This window comes from Nilaparvata lugens, chromosome X, assembly GCF_014356525.2.
Source record: "Nilaparvata lugens isolate BPH chromosome X, ASM1435652v1, whole genome shotgun sequence".
Lineage (NCBI taxonomy): Eukaryota > Metazoa > Arthropoda > Insecta > Hemiptera > Delphacidae > Nilaparvata > Nilaparvata lugens.
Genome location: NC_052518.1, coordinates 28,390,522 through 28,405,663, shown reverse-complemented (window position 1 = coordinate 28,405,663; position 15,142 = coordinate 28,390,522). Strand labels below are relative to the sequence as shown.

Here is a 15,142-nt window from a genome sequence, read left to right as displayed (position 1 = left end):
TAACAGTAATGAATTTTATGTGGGGTTCCCACGTCAACTTGGGGTCAAACATTAATCCAAGGAACTTGATACCATACTATTGCTGTTGTTTTGTGTGTAATTTCTCTGGCTAAATGTCAGAAACTGAGTTTTGTCTTCATTTAATTTGAAGCCATTCGCTCTGAACCATTTGGAAGCTTCTATTAACGTATTAGCTGTCATATTCTTAGGTGTGTGTGCATCTAAGTGAGAATGAAGAAAAGTGGTATCATCAGCGTACAACACACAGTCTTACTATTTGTGAGTGAGAGAGGGAGATCATTAATCATAATTACAAATAAGACAGGTCCCAAAATTAATCCTTGGGGAACTCCATACTTCATTCTGGCAAGATCTGATTTATTATTGCCCACACATACAAACTGTTTTCGTTTACTAAGGTAGGATCTGAAAAGACTGAGACTCTTCCCAGTGATTCCATAAAATGCCAATTTATCCAGCAGGATATTGTGTTCCACGCAGTCAAATGCTTTGCTCAGGTCACAGAATGTGGCCTGAGCAAAAGACTTACTCTCAAATGATTCGATCACAAATTTTATCAGGGAATCAAAGGCGTCAGTGGTAGATCTTCCCTTCACAAAACTAAATTGATGTTCTGATAACACTTCAATATTTATCAAATATTCGCATACCTGTATGTACATGACAATCTCTAGCACTTTTGAAAACACTGGCACTATCTGAATAGGTCTAAAGCTAGATGGTTCTTCTTTAGAACCTTTCTTATCAACCGGAACTACCTTGGACACTTTCAACACATTAGGAAAAATACCTTTTGAAATGCAGATATTTATACATCGAGTCAGTGCTGGTACCACTGCACCTGCAATACTTTTGAGAAGGCAACTTGATGGGCCATAGAAATCCTCGCTTTTAGATGGCTTTAGATTATAAACCACTCTAGAGATAACTTCTTGACTGACTTCATAAAAACAAAAAGTGGCATTATGCTCTTTATCAACACTTTCATTTAGCATTTCGATGGCTGATATGAATGGCTTCACTATCTTTTCATGGACATCATCATATCTCATAAAGTGAGATATGACAGCTTTAGTGATCAAACCAAGACTAAGAGGATTTTTACACATTTAATTATAGTTTAAAATTGCTCAAAAATAACATGGAAAGCAGATGGAGATAGTTGAATTATTGAGGAAGCAAGCGTTGGTGTACACTGGACACCTAAAGCTGCCATATCTCACTTAATATCCCCGTTCAATATTGAAAAATGATGTGTCAATCGATTTGTAATTGGATTTAATAGAAAAAGTTATTCTTGTATGTAAAATCAACGTTTTTTGTTATTTGAAGAATAACATTTTGAACGGCCGCCATTTTGTTTCAGGAATTTGAAAATTTGTCATAATTTTTTGTAGCTCTGTCCAGTTGCCATAAATGTTCAATTTCCGTATTTTCAGCCATTATTTAGGAAAAAATATTTAGAAACCAGCATACTAGAAACTACTCAAATTTTAGCAGGGTAGCAGAAATATAGAGGAGTTGGAAGAGTAACAGTTTCTCTCGATATCAGCTCATCTAGTGCCTTTTTTGACCATTTCGTGAGAAACTGTAACAACTGTAGGGAAGTTGAGCCGTTGAGTTAATCGTATCACACGGCGTCACGAGATTTCAATGGTGAAAGGATAGGTTTTTCCTTTTAAATGTTGATATGCTGGTATTATTAGAAATATATTATAGATATCATTTGAATATAATATGTTACTGTATCCACTGGACTTTCTGAAAACAACGGAAGAACTGAAATTTCGAGATCAAGTGAAATCCAAGATGAAATGAATGCCACCCAAAGAGTTACATACACTATTCAAATTCATTTATATTTCTTCATTTAGTAAAACACAACTTTAAAGGAAGGGGTTGAATGTTTAGACGAACAAAAACAACCATAAATCCACTAGCTTTGCATTATTTAATTTTGATAGGATTTGGATACAAAATGCATGTTCACAATAGAAACAACTAACAGAAACAAATAAAACTATAAACATGAAAGTTTTACAGAATATCAAAATAAAAATTTCTAAAGAGTTTTGATAAAAAGTGCATTTTTACAATAAAAGAACGAACAGAGTTTAAATAAATATCACAATATACAAGTGGATGTTACAAAATATTCAACATGTATTATTGAATGAATTATATAATTTATTATATTAATAGCTGGCTGGCATGAAAGCAGATCAAATGCTTCAAAGAGATCAAGTACCGGTACCACAACTTTACCTTTTATTGTTATAATACAAAAATTAGCAAGAATATGGTTTTTACCATGTGGTAATACAAGGTGATGGAACCCACTAAAATAGCTCAACAATAATTATTCATATTACAAAAGGTTAACTCATATTATTCTTTAAAAATTGAGTTATAGAACAAATAGAAATCGACATATGATCTGACTGCATTTGTAAATCATAAATGGCGTAGTCGATAAGATGACTTTGGAATAAACGTAGATAAAGCCGTTTGGAAGTCATGAGCATAATTGTGTTGGTGAAAATTATAATGAGAGAAAACAAGGAATCATCCAAATAATACAATCAAGCAGAAGCCCAATCAACATGAGAATCGAAAGCACGGCGCTCATCTAATCTGTGCGATTAGATCGTCCTGCCTGCAAGGACAACAGGACAATAATTACTCTCCACTTGGTGAAAGATAGGAAAAGTGCTGTTTATGATCTCTTTGAAACCACATTTTTCTCCCATAGAGATATAGTTTGCTTAAGCGAAATGCAATATCTCAATATATGTTCATATTTATTATCTATATACAAAGGTACAATAAAATGATTCTCAAATTTTGAAGAGTATACAATACGAATATATACATAGCCATAAATACAGAATGTTTGTGACATCCATATTTCAGGAATTGCAGTGATGAAGCATACAAAATTATCCTACTTATTGTGGTACAGTACTGTCATACGGTGTAATACATAGCAAAACGTCAATCAACCCAAATTTTAATAATTATGAATAAAATCCAATAAACAATATTCAATAATTATATTATTAAATTTTCATCACGATTAACATGATCTAACCACTAGTATGTACATAACAAGTACTGCATATTTGCATATTTTTCCACCTTAATTATTGCAAAGCCATGTGGGTATAGAAAAACTTTAACTACAAAATAAGTATGCTTATTTGTGACTATAAGCTTAGTCTTTGGTAACAATAAATAGATAAATGACTCTTCATTTTATTGAAAAAGAGAATCGATCTGAAATTTGCTTACTACAAGATCTTGTAAAAATTAGATAGATCTTCTATAGCTATATTCTATACTGCTAAACTGGTAAATCAGTTTATGACTGATTAACAAAGTTTTCTACTACGCTTATTAGGTATCTACAGGAAAAGGCAATCTGAATATTTTTAACAGAATAATCAGCTTTAAGTGATGGACATGTAATTTAGATCAATTGGTGAGCATCCATCAATGCTCGATGCTCATGGTGAGTTGATAATTCAACTTAGTGGTACGCATGCATATATATATATATATGGTCCTATATATGTAATATATATATATATATATATATATATATACAGGGTGATTCATAATTATGGTGAAATAATTTAATACGTGATAGTAGAGATAAAAATAAGAAAAAAAGTTCTTATAAACATATATCCATAAACGCTTTATTAGCGAGCTATACAGAGTGAAAGATTTCGCCCGGAATTCAGTTCCTCTGGTGAAATACACCGATGCTGAATTGTTTGGGGACTAGTTTTTGAAAAACTTATGATGGATTCATCTGGAAAAATATCTGAAAAATTGAATAAACTAGTCTGGAAGCTGTAGTGTGAGTAGTTTTTGAGAAAAAAGTTGAAATATGCATAAAATCTAACTAGAAAAACACAGACTTCTACGTTTGATGCCCAATAACTTTCTTTAATGACGAGTAAACAAATAATTTTTCGCAATAAAAATTGTAGAGAATTTAATTCTGAAAAAATTATGCAAGCCGTGTGAACTAAATTTAAATAAAAGTTGAATAAAATGTATTCTTATGTAGTACATTACACCACAAAAATTTGCTGTTTTATGAGGAGAGAACTAATAACTCGTAAGTTGTAGCTGATTGCAAATAGAATATTCGGTTTTTTATGAAAAGTTCTATTTTTATATGAAAGTAACATATCTAAATGACATTAAACTGATACCAAAAGACTAAAGATTATGTTCAAAGTGACCTCCGTTGTTCTAAATGCATATGTTCAGACGTCTTCTCATCGATTGTCAGACCCGTTCAAATATTCCAGGAGTCTGCTTTATAATTTCTATTCCATTCAAAATCCTTGATCGGAGTTCTTCAATGATATCAATCGGAGTATTGTATACTAAGGTTTTCAAGTGTCCCCAAAGATAAAAATCCAAAGGATTTAAGTCTGGTGACCTAGCTGGCCATGGAACTGGCCCACCTCGGCCTATCCATTGATTTGGAAAGCTGTGACTCAGGTGTTCACAAACAGCAACACTGAAGTGTACTGGAGCTCCAGCATGCATAAACCAAATGTTTTGGTGCTACTGAAGAGGTACATGTTCAAGTGAGATAGATAGCTCCTCTCTCAAAAAGTTTAAGTAGATTATGCCATCAAGCCTGGGAGGAAGCTCGAACAGAAGTAGATGATCTCCTATGATTCCTGCCCAAATGTTTACTGAAAACAAAACTCATGTTGTGGACGATTAGGACTGATGGCATGAGGATTCTCATCTGCGCAAATATGTTGGTTGTGGACGTTAACGATAGCTGTTCTTGTAAAGTGTGCCTCGTCGGTAAATAAAACGGTTGTTGAAAAGTTTGGGTTGACAAATTTTACTAAAAACCATCGGCAAATACCAGCATGGGGAATACAGTCGCGTGGCAATAGAGTATGAACTTTCTGGAGGTGGTATGGATGTAATTGTTGTTCTTTTAGTATCCTCCAAATAATAGATTGATTGACATTAAACTGCACTGATAATTCTCTCGTGCTCTTCTCTGGATGTTCATTAATTTCATTAAGAACTTGTTGTTCTAACTCAACAGTCATAGTAGATCGGGGTCTGCCTGCATAAATGTGCTCTTTGGATATCAAAGAACCTGTTTCAGACAGATGTTGATGAATAGTGGCAAGAAACCTTGAACTTGGACATACTCGGTTAGGAAAGTTCTCTTGATACAAACGTTTTGCTTCAGTACTATTACAGTATAGTGTCCCATTCCATACATTAAATGCATGTCAGCTAATTCGGAGGATGTATAATGTCTAAAATTACCTGCTATTTTTTGAAAAGTTAACACTTAACACAAAAGCAAAGTGAAATGGTTACAAATGACCGGTTAATAGATTAAACAAAAAACACAGCGCAGTTACAGTAGGCCTAACTTACAGTTTGTTGTTTTGTTCAACAGTGAGCTAAAATATTTCTGAAAATAATTTTCAGCTAATAATTTCTTTTAAATATTTTCTTATTTAAAACAAAATAAATCAGCTGTTATTAAAATCCATGTTTTATTTGCAATCAGCTACAACTTATGAGTTATTAGTTCTCTCCTCATAAAACAGCAAATTTTTGTGGTGTAATGTACTACATAAGAATACATTTTATTCAACTTTTATTTAAATTTAGTTCACACAGCTTACATAATTTTTTTCAGTATTAAATTCTCTACAATTTTTATTGCGAAAAATTATTTGTTTACTCGTCATTAAAGAAAGTTATTGGGCATCAAACGTAGAAGTCTGTGTTTTTCTAGTTAGATTTTTTGCATATTTCAACTTTTTTCTCAAAAACTACTCACACTACAGCTTCCAGACTAGTTTATTCAATTTTTCAGATATTTTTCCATATGAATCCAGCATAAGTTTTTCAAAAACTAGTCCCCAAACAATTCAGCATCGGTGTATTTCACCAGAGGAACTGAATTCCGGGCGAAATCTTTCACTCTGTATAGCTTGCTAATGAAGCGTTTATGGATATATGTTTATTAGAACTTTTTTTCTTATTTTTACCTCTACTATCATGTATTAAATTTTTTTACCATAATTAAGAATCATCCTATATATATACAGGGTGATTCACGAGGATATGCGGTAACTTTGAGAGCTCATTCAATATGTAAAAATAATGAAAAAAACTTATATAAACATAGGTCCGGAAATGTTTCGTTAGCGAGTTATACAGGGTTAAAGATTTCGCCTGGATTTCAGTTCCGCTGAGTAAATGAAGACTCTCTGAAATTCTGGGAAGTTAAATTTTAATTTTGAAATAGTTTTCCAGTTAGTTTGCTTCCATAAAATGTATGTGAACTTCAATTTTTACAGTTTGTTCTTTTTCATAACTAAGACAACTTTAAAGCCATCTTATTCTAGCATTCAAAGTGAATTTGAGTACTGTTTATTATATGCCAACTTCATTATATATATATATATATATTATATATATATATAGGATGATTCTTTATATATATATATATATATATATATATTTGTTCTTTTTCATAACTAAGACAACTTTAAAGCCATCTTATTCTAGCATTCAAAGTGAATTTGAGTACTGTTTATTATATGCCAACTTCATTATATATATATATTCTTTATATATATATATATATATATATTATATATATATATATATATATTATATATATATATATAATGAAGTTGGCATATAATAAACAGTACTCAAATTCACTTTGAATGCTAGAATAAGATGGCTTTAAAGTTGTCTTATTCTAGCATTCAAAGTGAATTTGAGTACTGTTATTATATGCCAACTTCATTATATATATATATATAATATATATATATATAGGATGATTCTTATATATATATATATATATATATAATATATATATATATATAATATATATATATATATATATATATAGGATGATTCTTTATATATATATATATATATATATTATATATATATATATATATATATATAATGAAGTTGGCATATAATAAACAGTACTCAAATTCACTTTGAATGCTAGAATAAGATGGCTTTAAAGTTGTCTTAGTTATGAAAAAGAACAAACTGTAAAAATTGAAGTTCACATACATTTTATGGAAGCAAACTAACTGGAAAACTATTTCAAAATTAAAATTTAACTTCCCAGAATTTCAGAGAGTCTTCATTTTTTACTGAACATTTTTTGTTTCAAATTGCATGTAAAATCTATGGTAGCCGGGGTTTACACCTTATCTGGGACACTCTGTATATATATATAGATTTTAACTCGACTTTGAACTTTTTTCAACTTGTATCTCAATAACAATTGCAGATACGAACTTCTAACCAGTTTCATTGAATTTCTCAGCCAAATTTCCTATAGAAAAAGTATTTTTATGCCCTCAATCACTCGACACAAAGCTATCAAATTGTAGACAATTATTCACACTCAAACAAGATAAGTCTCGTTTTTAATTGAAAAATCGAATTTAAACTGAAATTATGATTCGAGGATTTGAGCTAGACACCTGTATTTGGTCTCATTCGAAAGATAATCAAAAAAGGAAGTTTTTGCGCTATAAAAATTATTTCGTAACCTGGAAAAAAAATCGAGAAAAATGTGTCTGAAGTTTTCAAAAAAACTTCAAAAATCACTCTTTTTCAACTTTGACCGCTAAAAAATACTACTCAATAATCGACTTTGGAATGTTTTATACCTCAAATCAATGTGAAATTTTGTCCTCTTTTCAACGATGTCCTTAAAATTCACTCAAGACCAATGGTTCTTGAGATATTGACGATTTAATGACTGGAAGTACGTCTACTTGAAAAATATCGAAAAATCGATATATCTCGAAAACGATGGTCGATAGGTGAAAATTTTACTGAACATTTTTTGTTGCAAATTGCATGTAGAATCTATGGTAGCCGGGGTTTACACCTTATCTGGGACACCCTGTATATACAGGGTGTAAACCCCGGCTACCATAGATTCTACATGCAATTTGCAACAAAAGATGTTCAGTAAAATTTTCTCCAATCGACCTTCGTTTTCGAGATATATCGATTTTTCGATATTTTTCAAGTAGGCGTACTTCCAGTCATTAAATCGTCAATATCTCAAGAACCATTGGTCTTAAGTGAATTTGAAGGATATCGTTGAAAAGAGGACAAAATTCCACATTGATTTGAGGTATAAAACATGCCAAAGTAGTAGATTACTGAGTAGTATTTTTTAGCGGTCAAAGTTGAAAAAGAGTGATTTTTGAAGTTTTTTTGAAAACTTCAGACACATTTTTCTCGATTTTTTTTCCAGGGTACAAAATAATTTTTATAGCGCAAAAACTTCCTTTTTTGATTATCTTCCAAATGAGACCAAATACAGGTGTCTAGCTCAAATTCTCGAATCAGAATTTCAGTTTAACCCTTGGACTACCAACCTTCTTCACATACACGGAATACCAACTGGGGTAACTGGGTCACCCCAACAAGATTTCTGTTTTATATCTTTATTCTATATTTTTTTCATTAATTCATCTATGAAATGCATTACAAAAGCTTTTAATATAATTAAAAATAAATTTCTTTGTTGAAAAATATGTTTTCAATCAAAAACTGACAGGACAAAAAAATTGAGCATTCTATCAAATAGATGTAGGGGAAATGTTGTCAAATAATTGGATTATGGCTATAGAGAAGCAATTTTTTCAAATTTAGATTTCAAGTGATCATTATGAATCAGGTTTGGCGAAAAAATGATAATTGGACATTAAATTTATATCTTATGCATTCCGATAATGGATGGAATATACCAAAAAATTGCAAGACATGGAATACCAAGCGGGGTAATAGAGTTACCCCAAGGATAAATCTGCTAATAATTGAAAAAATAAGAGGAATGAAATGTTTTTATGAGAAAAAACAACTAAAGTGATATGTTTTTAACAAGTACTCAAGGTTTCAATGAAATACAACAACATTATCTACAAAAAAATGGGGAAAATGTGGGTTGGGGTAGTCCAATTACCCCGCTTGGTAGTGGAAGGGTTAAATTCGATTTTTTAATTAAAAACGAGACTTATCTTGTTTGAGTGTGAATAATTGTCTACAATTTGATAGCTTTGTGTCGAGTGATTGAGGGCGTAAAAATACTTTTTCTGTAGGAAATTTGGCTGAGAAATTCAATGAAACTGGTTAGAAGTTCGTATCTGCAATTGTTATTAAGATACAAGTTGAAAAAAGTTCAAAGTCGAGTTAAAATCCAAACTTTTCAAACAGTTTTTCTTGATTTTTTTCACGGTAACAATATTTTTCCAATAATGAAAAAACTTTGCCATTTTATAAACTATCGAATGAGTATAAATTTTCCAGGAAAATTTCAAAACTTGAGTGTTAAAAAATGAAAATTTTCAAGAAGAGCACCTCAGAAACAGCTTTCTTGGTGATTCCCAGGTAAAACATGTGTTAAGTCTGTGACAAAGTAATGCATAAAATCAAATCTATTTATTCTCCATTAAAAATACCTGAATATAATAATTATCATGTCATGTAGTATTCTCTGTGGCCTAATGATAGGCCTACCTGTTTTGTGCTCTCAATAACTCTTATTATCTGTCCCAGCCTAAACATAGGCCTACATTGAATATTAGAAGGTTAAAAATAAATTAGTTAATTTTTTTAAAATTTTTATTCTAAAATTATCATGAATCATTAACATCAATTGGAAGTATTGAGGATATAGTCCATATGAATAATCATTGTCAATTGATTAAATAAAATTGATATACTGTATTCAACGAAATTCAAAATATCCTCCATTATTCTCTCTGCACCTTCTACTACGTTGCAAGATACTCCCACTTGCCCGTCTGACTTCGTTGGGCCTCGTTCTGACGTCATCGAATGCTAATTGGATTCTTTGTATCAATTCCTCTCTACTATTCACAGGTTCACAATAGACTTTGTTCTTTATTACTCCCCAAAAGTAATAATCCATAGGTGTGAGGTCGGGTGATCGCGGTGGCCAACTCACTGGACCACCTCTGCCAATTCACCGCCCAGGGAAATTATTATTAAACCACCCCCGTACATTTCTTCCGAAATGGGACGGGCAGCCATCCAGTTGCAGCCACATATTCTGCCTCAAATCAAGAGGCACGTCTTCGAGCAGCTCGTGAAGCTCATTCATAAGAAAGTTATGGAAAATTTCTGAATTTAACCTTCTTGGAAAAAAATGAGGTCCAATGACATACTCGCCAACAATACCAGCCCAAACATTCACTGAGAATTGTTTCTGGAAACGATGTGGTCGTGGTGTATGCGGATTTTCAACTGACCACGTATGCATATTATGAAAATTCACAGCACCACTTCTTGTGAATGAGCTTTCATCCGACCATAAAATTTCCGGAATACGTTCAGCAAGGATCCAGTCAAGAAATCTTATTCTCGCTTTAAAATCAGTATTACTCAAGTCCTGCCATGAAACGGCTTTAGATTTTTTTTCAGTACTCTATGTATTGTAGTCTTCGAAGCATCTAGTATTCCAGCCACCCACCGAATGCTGGAACGTGGATTTTCCTCAAAATATTGTACAACACGATCATTTGAAGCTTCAATCATTGGAGCAGGTTTTTCGCGTCTATCAGCTACCCCAACACCCCTTCCATTCCTAGATCTTTGCATCAATCTTAGAAAGGTGATGTAAGAAGGATGTTGTCGATGAGGGAAGCGTCTTCTGTAAAGTCTCTCCGCCTCTTTTGAGTCGTATGCACATTCTGCATATACCATGCACATTCTGCATGTACCAAAAATGAGTCTGTATACTCAATTGTGGAGAATTTCATGTTGATAACGATAATAAACACGGACACTTGATAACTTATTGAACTAGAGTAAAAAAAAAGACTTATCATACTAATAAACTAAAAAAAACTCAAACAAACAACACTCGAAAACAATACTCTAACTAAAATATAAACTTGGAAACAGAAAACAACAAAACTGAAATAGTGAATTGGAAAAATCAACCACTCATGAAAAAACTAGACTTAATAACTCAGGAACACAAACGAACGAACTGGGAAAACTTGACTATTGACTGGAAATACATCATTATCGACCGACTGGAAGCACGTTACTTTTCATACAATGACTGCGAGAATTGTCTCTATTGTTGGGTGAGCATTAGAAAAACTTTTTATTCTATCAGAGCAGCTGATTAATGAACAGATTGATTTTTCTTCTCACTCAATTGAATCTCAATGGTATGAATCTGAAACAACGAAAAGTCTCTGGGGTGCTCTTCTTGAAAATTTTCATTTTTTAACACTCTAGTTTGAAATTTTCCTGGAAAATTTATACTCATTCGATAGTTTATAAAATGGCAAAGTTTTTTCATTATTGGAAAAATATTGTTACCGTGAAAAAAATCAAGAAAAAACTGTTTGTAAAGTTTAGATTTTAACTCGACTTTGAACATTTTTCAACTTGTATCTCAATAACAATTGCAGATACGAGCTTCTAACCAGTTTCATTGAATTTCTCAGCCAAATTTCCTACAGAAAAAGTATTTTTACGCCCTCAATCACTCGACACAAAAAGCTATCAAATTGTAGACAATTATTCACACTCAAACAAGATAAGTCTCGTTTTTAATTAAAAAATCGAATTTAAACTGAAATTCTGATTCGAGGATTTGAGCTAGACACCTGTATTTGGTCTCATTCGAAAGATAATCAAAAAAGGAAGTTTTTGCGCTATAAAAATTATTTCGTACCCTGTAAAAAAATCGAGAAAAATGTGTCTGAAGTTTTCAAAAAACTTCAAAAATCACTCATTTTCAACTTTGACCGCTAAAAAATACTACTCATTAATCTACTTTGGCATGTTTTATACCTCAAATCAATGTGTAATTTTGTCCTTTTTTCAACGATATCCTTCAAATTCACTTGAGACCAATGGTTCTTTAGATATTGACGATTTAATGATTGGAAGTACGCCTACTTGAAAAATATCGAAAAATCGATATATCTCGAAAACGAAGGTCGATCGGAGAAAATTTTACTGAACATTTTTTGTTTCAAATTGCATGTAAAATCTATGGTAGCTGGGGTTTACACCTTATCTGGGACACCCTGTATATATATATATATATATATATAATATATATATATATATATATTATATATATATATATATAATGAAGTTGGCATATAATAAACAGTACTCAAATTCACTTTGAATGCTAGAATAAGATGGCTTTAAAGTTGTCTTAGTTATGAAAAAGAACAAACTGTAAAAATTGAAGTTCTCATACATTTTATGGAAGCAGACTAACTGGAAAACTATTTCAAAATTTGAGAACCACACAAACTAGCCAAGATACCCGTTAATGGAGTACAATATAAACATGGGTGACACAGTCGCATATCAATCTAAATAAAAAATATAATAATAGCTATTTGCACGGTCACTAAGAAAAGTATACCCTCTACACCCAACATTGGGGGTATATCACATTAGCTCAATATTATTTTCTTGCTTCCTCTTCTAAGAAATATTTGAACACAAGTCATGCTCTTTCTTGACCTTTTATTAGCTCAACTTTCTTATTAACATGCTCTAGTTGAACTAGAGTTAATCTTCTGCTGGATGCTCATGATGCCATTGCCATACCTAGGTTCGCTTCCTGTTCGAGATCATTCCTCCCATATATCAGACAGCCAATTGAAACTGAAAAACTGAAACTGAAATTTTATTCACAACATGTTTTACAAATGTTTTTACAATGTAATTATTAGGGAAAACAGTATCATGATGGAAAATGAAGAAAAGAACTTCAATAGCTTAACAGCTGTGGTTGAAGTTCAACACTATAAATATTGTATATAATAATTTTATGAACGAGACAGACACTCGATTTTGATAACTAAAGAAAAATCTGGTGTGGTACACCACTCACACAACTTTCCTTGCTCATATTTGAAACTACGATCAGACTTCTGTATATGTGTATATATAATTGTTTTCAGAGTACTTTTTCCTTTGTGTAAATTTTGAAATTTGATGATTTTTTCAGTCGTCATTTTTTTAAAGTCGTCAAAACAGCTGTTCCAGAGATGGAATATCTCGACTATGACGTGTTCTTTTTATGAACTGCGCTACCTACCTACCTCATGCACGAGAAGGAGGTTACTAAGTCCATTTCTCAAGGATGGGGTGGACCCCCCATTAGTTTTCCAGAAAGGAGACTCATGCCAGTTGATAAAGCTGATAAATAACTATACAGGGTTTAAATTTGAAAAAATTGGTCAAGTAATTTTTGAGAAAATCGTGAAAAACATGGTTTTTTAGTAATTATCCGCCATTTTTCTCAAGAATATTACGGAGCTCCTGCAATTTTTCCAGAAATGAGACTCGTGTCAGTTGATAGGGCTTATAAATAGCTTTCCATGGTATAAATTTGAAGAAAATCATTAGAGCCGTTTTCGAGAAAACCGTAAATAACATGGTTTTTTAGTGATTATCCGCCATTTTTCTCAAGAATATTATGGAGCTCCTGCAATTTTCTCAGAAATGTGACTCATGTCAGTTGATAGGGATAAATTTGAAGAAAATCGTTAGAGCCGTTTTCGAGAAAACCGTGAAAAACATGGTTTTTTAGTGATTATCCGCCATTTTTTCCGCCATCTTGAATTGAATTTCTTATTATCGGATCCTCATGGAATAAGGACATTAAGTTTAAAATTTCATGTCAATCGGTTAATGAGGAATGGAGTTATCGTGTTCACAGACACACACACACACACACACACACACACAGACATGATTTTGGACTCAGGGGACCTTGAAACGTATAGAAAACTTGAAATTAGGGTGCCTTAATTTTTTTTGGAAAGCAATACTTTCCTTACCTATGGTAATAGGGCAAGGAAAGTAATAAAAAAAAATAAGTCTTTGTCAATTTCACACAAACAGAAATAGAGTAATAGTGAAAAACAAAAAATATAATAAAACCAGAAAAAACAAACAAAATATAAAATTCCTTGAAGTACCTAACCAATTATACAGCAAATATATAACATAAATATAATAAATAAAAAATGAATACATAAGTAGTGTTGAAATGCGGTTCCTTTGACATTTCCTGAACCACGAAAACCCATGCGGAAGCTGGGACACAAACCATACCACGAAAATAGATGCGGAAGCTGTTACACAAACTATTTTGTGAAAACATGGACGGTTTCTAGGACATTTCCTGAACCGCGAAAACAGATGCAGGAGCTGGGACACAAACTATACCATGAAAATAGATGCGGAAGCTGTGACACAAGCTCTGAACAATCTCTGTTACATTTCCCAGACCATGAAAACCTGTGTGGATGCTGTGAAATTGTTCAAGGCAGAAATATCAGTGATAGAGCATGTAAGAAGAAGTAGTGAGTTGAGAGGAAAAGAACAATTATTGGAGGTGAGAGGAGAAATACAAGCACAGCTTCGTTTCATGGTGTGATTTTGTAGCGGCTTTGAGAACGAATTATGCCTGTAGGTTAGCTGTTTTCTGTTCTCATGAGATCGGAGAGTAGTTTCAACAGACTGGAAGCCGGAAGAGCCCTCTAGTCACATACAATGTGATGTAAATAGAATTTACTGTTGCACGAGTACTTGAGAAGAAACATGCAGTTTTTCTCTCTCCATCCATCAATCAGGTCAAGGCCTCCTACTTCACAATGAAATTGAGTGCTTCTCACCTCTTTATTTATCCCACCTCTCTAAATGAAATATGATTTTCAACTTGAAAACACAATCAAGTGAATATTTTTTTCAGTTGGATTTGAGACTCTGATTAGAGAAGACTGTATTGCACAAGTTCGCATCATAGGTAATGGGAGAGTGTGAAATAGTGATTTTCAATCCAGAAAGAATCATGTTATTGTGCCAGAGAATGTCGTATATTGATTGATTGATTGAGTACTTATATATTGACAGAGATGAAGTGGTCAAAGCCGGTTTTATGTTTCACCCCTATGCACCATACATCGTTTGCATGGAATGTGGATGGAAAACTAGTGGAACACTTGAATTAGATCACATCATATTCATGCATAAAATA

General features: G+C 32.4%; 1 long non-coding RNA gene across 1 annotated transcript; it reads right to left on the bottom strand.

Moving 5' to 3' along the window:
- Positions 1-1,953: 1,953 nt before the first annotated feature.
- LOC120354944 lies at positions 1,954-13,052 on the bottom strand. Its single transcript, XR_005573324.1, has 2 exons — positions 12,703-13,052; positions 1,954-2,677 (listed from the first exon to the last, which is right to left on the bottom strand). It is a non-coding gene; the product is annotated as an uncharacterized LOC120354944 (long non-coding RNA).
- Positions 13,053-15,142: the final 2,090 nt, after the last annotated feature.